Source organism: Chrysochloris asiatica, unplaced genomic scaffold (assembly GCF_000296735.1).
Source record: "Chrysochloris asiatica unplaced genomic scaffold, ChrAsi1.0 scaffold00045, whole genome shotgun sequence".
Classification (NCBI taxonomy): Eukaryota; Metazoa; Chordata; class Mammalia; order Afrosoricida; family Chrysochloridae; genus Chrysochloris; species Chrysochloris asiatica.
Window position 1 is genome coordinate 19,151,314 of NW_006408563.1, and position 13,056 is coordinate 19,164,369.

Sequence of the window (13,056 nt, forward strand, 5' to 3'; positions counted from 1 at the left end):
CTCCAATTCCTTTTCTCTGACTGGAGTATGCTGAGCTTACTAAGAGAACCTAGTGCAGCATTTTGGCCTCACATAGGACTGGGTTTCCGCCCCTCCTGAGACCAATTCCTCGGTGGGTGTTGTACATCAGCACTATAACTCACGTAAGCAGCAAAGCCGTCAGAAACATCCTTGCTATCACTGAGAATACTAACCAGACTAATCATTACGGGTCAAACTGTATCTACCCCTCTAGGCCTAGTTCAAAAGCACTTAAAAGAAATTTGATAATTAGCTACTAGAGATGGCCTTACCCTAAGTAAAAGAAAAATGGTTGTCCTTTGTAGAAAGGAATGGCTTATTTTCAGCGTTGGCTGGCCCAAAGCTGGAAGCTTTAACCTACCCACCATCCATCAGGTCAAGGAAATAATCCTTGCAGACCCCGGTCACCCGGGTCAAATCAATTACATAACCACATGGGAAGGGCTGATGACAAACCCACCCCTGTGGCTTAAGCCCTTCCTGCCACCGGTCCCACCGAAATCTGTCTTAATGGTGACCTCAAAAGAAAAGAAACCCTCCAGGACCCAAACCACTCCCCTCGTCTAACAGAGAAGAAGAGGAGCTCTCCTTTCCCGCACCATACTGACATCTTTCGCTGCCCCAAGTACTGGTTGAGGCTCCAGAAGTAGACTCCTGGAACAGCCCACCTCATATCCGAGCCAGGACCCGACACGATGAACCCCTGTGAGCTGAATCTACCACCCTCCCTCTCAGAGCCTTAGGTCCCCCTGATGCAGATGGAAACCCTCACCTCATGCATTGGCCCTTTGCCATGAGTGACCTTTATAATTGGGAAATGCAGAATCCCAAATTATCAGAAAAACCTAGAGGTTTGGTAAACCTTTTAGAGTTTGTTCTTTTTACCCATCAGCCCACCTGGGATGATTACCACCAGCTTTTACAGGTTCTATTCACCACCGAAGAAAAATAATTATAACAGAGGCTCGGAAGCTAGTCCCAGGGCCAGTCGGGAGAACTACCATTAACCCTGATCTCATCAACCATGGGTTTCCCCTGACTAGGCCTGACTAGGACTTCCACATGGGAGAGGGTAGGGAGATGTTGAAAGTCTACTGCCAGACTCTAATGGAGGGTCTCCGAGCAGCCACCAGATGGCCAACAAATTTGTCCAAAGTAAGTCAGGTGACCCAAAGTAAAAACAAATCTCCTGGAGCATTTCTCGAGCGTCTCCTTGAAGTCTATCATACTTATACTCCCTTGGACCCTGAAGCTGAAAATAACCTATCAACTGTCAGTTTAGCCTTCATGTGCCTGACATCTGGTGAAAACTGAAGAGGCTCCAAGGTTCCAAGGTAAGTGACTAGCTGAACCAATGGCAGTAGCAGAAAAAGTATATAATAAGAGAAACCCCAGAAGACAGACAAACCCAGGGGCTAGCAAAAGTTCTCCTTGCAGCCTTGGCTGAGGGAGAGGCTAGGAAAAAAGGCTTAAAGAAACTTGTCTATCAAGGAATAAAAGAAACAAGGCCAAAACCTAGACTTGGCCTACAAAAAGACCAATGCACCTACTGTAAAAAAAAAAAAAAAAAGGACATTGGAAAAGCGAGTGCCCAAACACCACACCCAAAGTACTTGAGATTGAAGACATGAGTGATTAGGGAAGTCGGGGCTCCTTACCCCTCCCCTAGCCTTGGGTAACCCTGAAAGTAGAAGGGCAGCCCATTGAATTCTTAGTGGACACAGGAGCTCAGCACTCGATTTTAAAACAACCAATTGGGCTAATGTCAGGACGCAGCAGTTGGGTGCAAGGAGCGACTAGAATAAGCCAGTATTCATGGACTACCCAAAGAAAAGTGGACCTCGGCATGGGCTGGGTATCCCGTTCCCTTATGGTCATTCCTAGTTGTCCTTACCCCTTGATGGGCCGCTACTTGCTTACCAAAGTAGGAGCGCACATCTACTTCAGTCCAAAGAAAGTCTCTGTAACAGATAAAAATGGAGAACCTATACATGTACTGACTCTTGGATTAGAAAATGAGTATAGAATCCTGCCCCAAAACATAAATCCCAAAGATCCAGAAAACCAGACTACACTAATGCAAGAGTGGCTACAAACTATACTACAAGTGTGGGCAGAAACCAGTGGCCCAGTGTTAGCGAAACACCGCCCTCCATTGGTAGTGCAGTTAAAGTCTGGCGCAAACCCCATAAGAGTTAAGCAGTATCCCATGTTACAAGAGGCCAGAGGGGATTGCCCTGCAAATAAAAAAGACTCTGGATATTAGGAATCTTAATTCCTTGTCAATCTGCTTGGAACACACCCTTGTTGCCTGTCAAAAAAAAAAAAAAATTCCCACGATTTCCGACTGGTACAAGATCTAAGAGAAGTCAAGAGAGTAGAAGATATCCACCCAACAGTCCCAAATCCCTGCACACTCCTCAGTGCTCTATCACCAGAAAGACAAATTTACACTGTTATGGATCTAAAGGATGCCTTCTTTTGCTTACCCCTAGCTAAAGCAAGCCAATCACTCTTTGCTTTCAAATGGACAGACCCAGAAAATGCATAGGTTTTAAAAACTCTCCGACCCTCTTTGATGAAGCCCTGCATTAAGATCTGAGTGAGTACCATCGAGCCCTCCCTCCACATTAGCCTCTTGCAATATGTAGATGACCAACTTTAAGCTGCCGACACTCTGAACTAGTGCAAAGAGGCCACAGAAGACCTTCTGAAGTCATTAGCAAAGCTTGGATACCGAGTGTCTGCTAAGAAAGCCCAGCTTTGCCAACAAGAAGTGACATACCTCGGGTACGTACTCAAGGGGGGAAGAGATGGCTGTCAGTCACAAGGAAAGAAACTATCCTAAGAATCTCTTGGCCTTCAAATCGCCGAGAAATAAGAGAATTCTTAGGGTCTGCCGGATTCTGCCGATTATGGAATCCAAACTTTGTTAGCATAGTCAGCCCCCTTTACAAAGCAACTCGAGGAGGAAAAACCCCTTTAAATTGGACTGATTCCATGGAAGAAGCATTTAAGACACTCAAATCAGCTTTACTCAGTGCACCCACTTTGGCACTGCCAGACATAACTAAACCGTTTCATCTGTAGATGAGTGAAGAGGAGTTGGAAAAGGTGTGCTTGCTCAAACTCTAGGCCCCTGGAAGTGTGCAGTGGCATACTTGTCAAAGAAATTAGATCCAGTTGCAGCAGGGTGCCCCCCTTGCCTCAGAATTATAGCAGCTACTGCATTATTGGTGAAAGATGCTGATAAATTGACTCTAGGTCAGATTCTTAAAATCACAACCCCGCATGCAATTGAAAAAGTGCTGCAGTCCCCTCCAGACAGATGGATGTCGAACGCCCGACTAGTCCATTATCAAACTCTATTGCTCAATCATCCAAGAGTACAATTCACAGCAACAAGTGCCCTCAACCCAGCTTCACTACTGCCATGACGTCTAACATGGACAGGGAGATGATCCTGGCAGATTTTCAGGCATGCACGGGCATTGAAAATATTGATGAAGCTATTACATTGCTTGAACAAAATAATTGGGACTTAATGCCACCTATCAATGGTGTAATACCCCAGGAAAATGGCATTCTACAAAATGAATATGTAGGTAAGACCATGCAAGGACCTGCATTTGATCCAGCAAGTCATTCATCTTCAGCATCAGCTCCCTCTCCCTCCTCAGCATTTCGACCTGTAATGCCATCTAGGCAAATCATAGAATGGCAGCCTTTGATGCTGGACTTCAGAGTTGAATACAGAGACAAAAATGTTGATGTGGTACTTGAAGACAGCTGTACTGTTGGAGAGATTAAACAGATTCTAGAAAATGAGCTTCAGATACCTGTGTCTAAAATGCTGTTAAAAGGCTAGAAGACTGGAGATGTGGAAGACAGTACGGTCTTAAAATCGCTACACTTGTCACTACATCATCTAGTCATGCTGGTGCCCTGCAGGAGTCATTAAATCAAAACTTCTTGCTGATCATCACCCACGGAGAAGTCCAGCAGGAGTACAACCTGAACTTCTCAGGAAGCAGTACCATTCAAGAGGTAAAGAGGAATGTATATGATCTTACAAGTATCCCTGTTTGCCATCAGTTATGGGAGGGCTGACCAACTTCTGCCACAGATGACTCCATGTGTCTTGCTAAATCTGGCCTCTCATATCTCTGCCACCAACTTATAGTGGGAAGAAGATCTTCACCTGCACAAACCAGGGAGCAGTCTGAGGAACAAAGCACCGATGTTCATATGGTTAGCGATAGTGACGGAGATGACTTTGAAGATGCAACAGAATTTGGAGTACATGATGGAGAAGTTTTCGGCATGGCTTCATCTGCTCTGAAAAAATCTCCAAAGGAAATGAAGGAGATGCCTTATTGCAATTTACAGCAAATTTTCTTCAAGATATGGTGATTGCCATCCTGTATTTTTTTTATTGGGTCATTAGAAGCTGCTTTTCAAGAGGTCTTCTACGTAAAAGCCCGAGATAGAAAGCTTCTTGCTAGCTACCTCCACCATGATGAAAGTGTATTAACCAACGTGTTCTGCTCACAAATGCTTTGTGCTGAATCCATTGTCTCTTATCTGAGTCAAATTTTTAGAAAAACAACAGTGGATGAGTTAATGATGAGACTCATGGCTGCAATGGAGATCTTCACTGCCCAACAACAGGAAGATAAAAAAGATGAGGGTGAACGTGTGAGGCCGGAGAAAATGTGAAGAGAGAGGTAATAGGTCCAGAGCTTATTGGGAAATTGACTTACTAAAATCAAACCTGGTATGTATGTATATAAATACGTTTTAGTATTCATAGATACCTTCTCAGGCTGGGTCGAAGCCTTCCCAACAAAAACAGAACCTGCTGCTGTAGTAGTAAAAAACTGCTTGAAGAAATCATTCCCAGGTACGGACTACTGATCCTTTTAGGGTCAGATAACAGACTTGCTTTCATCTCTCAGGTAACCCAAAAAGTAGTACAAACTTTGGGGACAAACTGGAAATTACATTGTGCATATCATCCCCAAAGCTCTGGTCAGAAAGGATGAATCTGACACTTAAAGAGACCTTAACTAAATTAACCCTAGAGACTAGCAGAGACTGGATAACCCTCCTTCCCTTTGCTATATATAGGAAGACTTCTAAACCGAATAAGTGTAGATGGAAAGAAGGGGTGAGAAAGAAGTTGATGCTATAACAGATCTCAGGAAGAGGAACGTGCATTGGGAAAATACCCCGAAATTATCTGCACTTATGTAATAATACCATTCAGATATCCACAAGCAGTAATGGCAGTAATACATATAAGACTGGAAAAGATGCTTGGTGGGCATGCAATACCGGCATAACTGCTTGTGTCCATAAGACTTATACTTAACCAAGTTGAAGAAACCAATCTGGGCCCATGATTCGGCCCAGGAGGTACTCAAGGGAACAAAGGACCAAAAGACCCTAACCAGAAAAATTCCTTTATCAGTTTCCCTTCCCTAAAGAAATTTCTTCCCACATACCTGAACCCACTCTAACCGCCAAACTGGCACCAGTAACCATTAGAATCCTCCCTAACCGCCAAACTTCTGATGCCAGCAACCTTCCCCAGATAAGAGCCAATCAGCTTGAAAGTTGAATGTTAAACTTCCCCTGACTGCCTATAAAAAGGTCTGTATGCCTGCTTTCGGGGTCTCCCATCAATCCAGATGATAGACCCATAGCATTCTGTGTTGAGATCAATAAACGCTTCTGCTAATTGCATATGCGAGGAGAGTCTTCTGTGGGGGACACAAATTTGGGCACAACAGAATCTCTGGTATTGTAGTGGGTTATGAATTGGGCTGCTATCCAAAAGATCAGCAGTTCAACTCTAACAATCTGAGGCAAAAAGATGAGGCTTTCTGCTCCCATAAAGATTTATAGCATCAGAAACCCTATATAGAATTGCTATGAGTTGGAACCTATACCACCAGCTTTTATTAAGTTATAATACTGTATGCTGTTATTGTTAAGTGTTGTTGAGTCACTTCAGATTCATAGCAATCATATATAGTATTTCAGAGGAGTGGCTGGAAGACTTGAACTGCCTCTGACCTGTTGGTTTAAACCAATTTTGTAAAGGAGTGCTTTTCCTACAGCCCCACACCAGAACTCAAATTGTCCACTAAGTGGCATTTAAAATATCTTCTGCAGAAGAAATTTTGAATACTCCAAAGCACACAATGAAATGCACTAATTTTATTTATGATCATTATATTAGAAAAACCATCATACAGGATGTATCACTTCTGAGGACTCCAGTAAGAAAAGGAAAGAACTTAAAAAAATAAAAAAATATATAGCCCCATGAGATAAACTGATACTTAAAAGAGTATATTGAGGACTCCAGTAAGAAAAGGAAAGAACTTCACTTAAAAAATAAAAAAAAATATAGCCCCATGAGATAAACTGATACTTAAAAGAGGATATTCCTTGCTCTGAGAACTGCAATTAGCATCATGTTACCTAAGTGCTTAACATTTGTACAGCCCATATGGATATTTTCCAAACATGTTACAGTCTCTTTTAAAAAATGATCTGTAGCCTCAATCAGATACAGTTCTTTCATTTTTCTATATTAAAACCAGTTATCAGTGAGTCATGGTGTGGTATTGTAGGATAAACACAGTACTGCTAACCGCAAAGTTGGAGATTCAAACCCACCAGCCACTTCTTGGAAACCCTATAAAGGATTGCTATGAGTCAGAACCAACTCAATAGTACTTAACAAGTGAGTAACTCCAACTCATGGTGAGCGCCTGTGTGTCAGAGTGGAACTGTGTCACATAGAGTTTTCAGTGGTTAATTGTTTTGAAGTAAGCTGCCAGATCTTTCTTCTGAGCTGTCTCTGCTTGGACTTAAGTTGCTAACCTTTGAGCTAGCAGTGGAGAACCTTAACTATTTGTACCATTCAGGAAACCCTTTTCTCTATATAAGTGGTTCACAAACTAAAGCACTTAAGATTATTCCTAGAGGAACTTGTTAAAAATACACATTTCTAAGGCCTACTTCCAAATATTCTGATTTATTACATATAGACTAAGGCCCACGAATCTGTTATTTTAACTTCCACTTCAATTATTCTATCTCATTTTCAAGCCACACTTCAAGAAATGTAAAAAATATTGTAGGTAATAATAACAACAAAAAAGTAATTCTTTTAAAAAAGGTATTATTTAAGAAGAAATTGTTAAATAACAAAAATTAATACATTTGCCTAAGAAGTAGATTTACACTTGGTAATTTATAATGTACAAATAAATGCTCTAGTTTTTGTTCTGTTTTGCTATGAACAATAGATATTCCACACTGCTTTAGGTGACTACATATTTATGAATGAATATGGTTTTATAAAAGTCTGTACTGAGGTGGAAAATGAAAACAATTAGAAACTGACTTAGGTAAAGTGATGACAATTTAGGCGTCCTATAGTTTTAATGTTGTTATTGCTGTTTTTGAACTTATGAAATTCCCATGTTAAGATCTAACATCTGCACATTGTCATGGCTATTATTGGTATTGCTGTTTTAGATGACATGATATATATGATCAACTGAATCACAGTCCAGAAACAAATATTCATTCTGTATTTGTGTCTTCTAAAATTAATTATATTTATTTTATTAAAATATCACACAAAGGGATGTGTATCACATAACTGTAGTGATACTATAAGGCGCAAGTTAATTGTAGCAATACCAAAAGGCACAAGTTACTATTTTGAAACAAGAATTGACTTGCTTTACATTTTAAGGTACCCCTGACTACCTTCTATTGCTTACTCACATCATTAACTGCATTTTCTTTCCAGGGGGTTTGCATCCGTCATGGTTTAAACAGGAAAGTAGACACAGCTTTAAATTTTTAAGAGAAAATGTAATGCAAGGAACTGAATTCACAGGTTATGAAAAAGCTGAGAAGCCAAGTAAAAACGATGAGACCACACGTGCTTAGTAAGGGCAGGAAGTCACTACTACAAACAGGGTAGACAGTGCTACTGGAGACTTGGGTCTCCTGTATTATCTGCAACAACCATGATGGGCTGTCAGTGAGGAATTCCAATCCTAGAGAGACATTTCCTCAGCAGAAAGGAGTAGGAGAAACACCATGCCTTCTTTCTTCATTCCTCACTCTGGTCTTGCACCAAATAACTTTGTTGCAAGTACATTTGTTGAGCAGAGCAGGCTATAGACAAGATATAGATTGAGGGCAGAAAAGCCCTCTTATCATTTGTGATGGAGTTAACTTTAATGCCTGTTCACCCCATGAATGTCAGAGTAGAATGATGCTGCTACATAGGATTGCCAATAACTCATATTTCAATTCCACTTTATGCTCCACAGAGTTTGGCATTGCATGCCTGTTTAGACCAAAGGAAGCACTCAGGGACTTGAACCCTTTCTTGCTTACCTGCCCTCTCTTACTTGTATGTGTTTTAGGGATTTATAGTCTTTTAAAAAGAACTTTCAGTTCTTTAGACTAGCTTAAGAAGACTAGGTTGGTTAGTTTATTTTAATTATCATTAATTCAACAGAATAGCATGCAACAGAACTTGGTACAAAAATCTGCAACCTTAAATGACGTGGTTTAAGAAATACATCTTAGTGAGAGAATTGACAAGCCACAGGTAAGTTATGTTGTTATTAACTGACATTGACTTGGTTCCAACTCATAACGATCTAGTATAGGGCTTCCTAGGAGCAGCAAGTGAGTTCGAATTGCCCACCTTGCAGTCAAATCCACCTTCTGGTCCAGCACTTATCTTATGACACTACACTAGATAGGCATGCTGTTGTTAAGTGCCATGGAGTTGGTTCCAACCCATAGCGACCCTGTATACAGTTTTTGAAGAGTGGCTGGTGAGCTTAAATCTCCAACCTTGCAGTTCAAATGATTTAGCAGTCCAGCAACACACCAGGAGCATGGGAGGACATAACTCTCGGAATCCTCACGCAATGAAGCTTGTTTTCCAGAGCAGAGATTCTGCCCTGCTGTAATTACTCTTTTCTTCTTCTTCATTTAATAATTGAAATGTAAAAACTACCATGTTACCAAAAGAATTATTTGAGGGTTTTACCGTTTGGTTTAGATATATGCTGTTAAAATTTTCTTGGAGGATTTGGGGGTCTTTGATACATTTCAGCCTATTCTTACAGAGGTGAGGAAGCTATCTGTCCCATGGGAAGTTGAGTTCAGTTGCAATTTCTCCTATTAGAAGAAATATGAAACCCTGTTGCTACCTAGCATGTTGTCCAGGAAATCAAGACTACGTAGCTGTGATTACTTCTGAACTAGTAAAATATAAGTTCTGGAAATTACTAGTTAAGTGTTCTTAAACAAGCCCAGTTAATCAGACTTTCAAACTCATCCAGTTTATGTCAAGGTGAGTACCCTTTTCTTATCAACATTATTCTTACTGATATGAAAATGGCACCAAAAAATAAGATAAAATAAAATGGAAGAGCTTGCAACTTTGCTTTATGAAAGAAGCAAATTAAAATGAGACACATTTTATTGGTTGTTTTCCTAGTGATATGTAAGAACCTCACTTGGCTCAAAAAGTTTTTCCCACATTGAATTACAAATAAGCTTGAGCTGACAAATTCATTGTTCTATTTTCTAGTTTCAAAATTGCTTTATGATATATGTGAGGAGTAAAAGTTGCTGTAGGAAATCAATGCTTCAGCATGTTTGGTGTTGTCCAAGGAATATTTAGGTGGTATTTTATCAAGATTTTAATAAATATCTAGAGATGTCTTCAAAATTGTTGCAATAAAATAATTTATAAGTGGTAGTATTACCTTAAAATATTTTCTTAACTTAGAGCACCAGGGTCCCTTCAAAGATTTACAATATGATGTTTTTTTAAGCCAATATTAGTGAAATATACTTAGCTTCTATAAAGAAAATGAGAAGTCATAGAACTAGACCTATACATGCATTGTTGTTGTTATTAAGTGCTGTTAAGCAGCTTGTGACCCATAGTGACCCTGTGTAGGTTTTCCGAAGAGTGGCTGGTGAACTTGAACCACAGATCTTGCAGTTCAAAACAACTTTGCAGTCCAGAACATTAGCCTACAGCATCACACCAGGACTCCTAATATATGCACATGCATATGTACTACTTACAAACTGCATATGCATACTTATGCAAATATGATAATCATTTATTTATTTAAAGTAGCATAAACTTTTTTTTTTTATTACATGTATGTTTTGCTACTTCCACTGTGAGGGGATAGTCTCATAGAATAGTATACATTTGATTACATAAAAATAGATACATGCATGATTTTATTATATCTTGTAATACATATTTCATTTACTTTCTTTTTATGCTATTATATTCTTATCCAATGGGGCTTCATTTTACCTACTCCTCCCAACATACACTTTTTCATTTTCTGCCTAAAATATTAAGAAAAATACAACTTATTCCTGTGAAAACTGCTTACGTAAAGGTAACTTTTACTGGGGCCTCTGCAAGCAACACTGAAGACTAACAAATCAATTTAGAATCACACACTTTAAAATGCTCAGGCTTTTAAAAAGTGTAAACAGTCTAAAGATTTTTCAATCTGTATTAATTTAAACTGACTCCTTCCCTGTGGAAATTCTCAGAACTGCCATACCTTAACATGTCAGATTTGTTTTACCAGTAACTTCCATTTACTTACAACAGTATAGATTTTTGGTAAATATATAAATAACGATGCTTTTCAAGGATATGATTCTATTTGCTTTAAGGCTGTTACCAACAGTAATAAAAGGCCTTCTAGAGTGCATTATGGTTATTTAATGTGTTTTTGGAAAATGACATTCAAAGTACAGACTCTTGTCAACTTACTTCAAAGTGATATAAATTCCTTGATACTCTGTAATTATCCACAAATAGGACCTTGCGATAAGTATAGCACTTGATTGCCCTACACACCACTTCTATTATAAGAGTCTACCTTGCATTTAGTCATGGGAATTTTGATTGGGGCTTCTGAGTGAGTAAAGCAGTTTTAACGAAATAAATGTTATTTTTAAAAGTGATAAGCAGCTGACATCACCCTTGACCTGCCTAGAATTTGAATTTGTAAGTCAACAACTTTTGTTTCTGCCTAAGAAATTTTGAATATTTTTTTAGTTACATGTACATAAAAATTCATAGTAACACCGTTATGAGAAATATGGACATTTTGAAATATATTATTTTTTAGAAGATCTTAACAAGATCGTTAGTTTATCTTTTCTGTAGTTCTGTGGTCATTTCAGCAAAACTAGTATTTAAAAGCTCTAAAGGATTTGATTATATTAGAGGAGCAAAGCGGAAGGAAAATGAATTATATGCCAAAATGTAAAAAATGAAAATGGGGGAAAAAAAAGACTTCTGCACTAATCCAACTAATAGATTGAGCAGAAATGCAGAGTTTTAACCAGGGTACTACTATCTGAGAACCACAGTGGTTTGTTCTGGGCAGACTTGAGTAACATACCAAATAAAAGGCATATCTGAAGCTTTACACAGAAGCATGGCCTATCCGTTTCTTTTTCCCCAGGATTCAAACATCAGTCTCAAGAATTAATTGTACTTCTTGAGAGTAAACTATGACAAACCATCTTGTCATGGATTCTTCAAAGAAATTACAGCCTTTTACAAGTGAAGGTGGTATAATATATGAGTAAAATTGAAATACTAAGTTCCTGGTCAAAAGCTATGTGTGTGTTTTCCAGACCTGACAATATGCAATTCTAAGAGTCTTACGTGGAAGACCTCAGAAGAAAGCTGTCCTCCCTTGGCAAATTGGAGCACAAACAATGCACTGCAGTATCTCATGGGAGTCCAAGTCAAAGATCCAGACAACATCAGGCCAGCTGTACGCCCACGTGTGTGAATGTATGCATTTCTACCTAGTTGCTTCGATTTCCAGGACACTTTGTCAGTGGCCTTCCTCAGGCGCTTCTGCTGAAGCTCACATATCAAGAAAACTGGGGAGAAACATTTGAAAATAATTTTCTCCATCCTTGACACTACTCAGTATTTTCCATTCCTAGTCCTTCCTCTTCCCTCTCCATCAGGCAAAACTCCATGAGTCTTTTGTCTCTTACTCCCTCAATAGTGAAAACAGTGTTGGGTCTGTGTTGTGCCACTTGACACTTGGTTCCATGGGGGGAAGGGGGAATGGAAGAGGTGGGAGAGTTTGACATTTTCTTGGAATTAATTACCTCCTTTTACAGTATAGCAAAGATTGAACCATTATTTTTCTTTTTAAAGATTTTATTGTGAATTGAGTGAAAGTTTACAGGGCAGATCATCAGTTTTACATTCAAGAAATCATCTACTTTGTTTCATTACAATGATTATAATCCTGTCGATGTACCATCTAATTATTAACAGTATTTCTTTCTATTTATTTTAGCTCTTTTACTTTCTTTTAAAACAAAAACAAAAAACAAACAAACAAAAAAAACACTTAGACATATATAATGATTTAAACTACCAAAGGGCACATTCTGCAAGTCTGCCTCTTGGCCACCAGCTCTCAGTCCTGCTCTTTCCATGAATCTAGAGTCCTCAGCTTCTCCCTGTCTCCATGTCCCCATCTCTGCCTCCATCACTGGTATCCCTGCTTCTGTGGATAGGGTCCTGCATTCCACGTGTGCTCTTCTCCCTTGATGATCCTAGGGTCCTCTGGTTTCTGGACTGTAAGATTAACTGCTCCCTTGTTTTTGTTACAAAACTTCTACCTTTACAATTGTGGCAGTCATAATTAGTCATGATAACAATTACTATTGAGTCTTAAGAATCTTATCCCCATCTATTTTCACCAGACCCATTTAGACAAGATGAAAACTATTCAGTGGGAACTCTATCTTTCCCCACACACTCTTAAACTAAACTCCCTCTTGAAACCTTGTAAGCCACTCACTTTGTGTCTTTACTGCCCCCTCATTTTAGGTAGCAAATATCTAATTTGCCCATACCTATCTACCCTGTATAGCATTGAAACTTGATGTGAA

General features: G+C 39.3%; 2 pseudogenes; both read left to right on the top strand.

Annotated features, from left to right (window-relative positions):
- Window positions 1–796: 796 nt before the first annotated feature.
- On the top strand, window positions 797–3,452 carry LOC102816470 (annotated as a pseudogene).
- A 2-nt stretch (window positions 3,453–3,454) lies between these two features.
- LOC102816862 lies at window positions 3,455–4,740 on the top strand (annotated as a pseudogene).
- The last annotated feature ends 8,316 nt before the right edge of the window (window positions 4,741–13,056 follow it).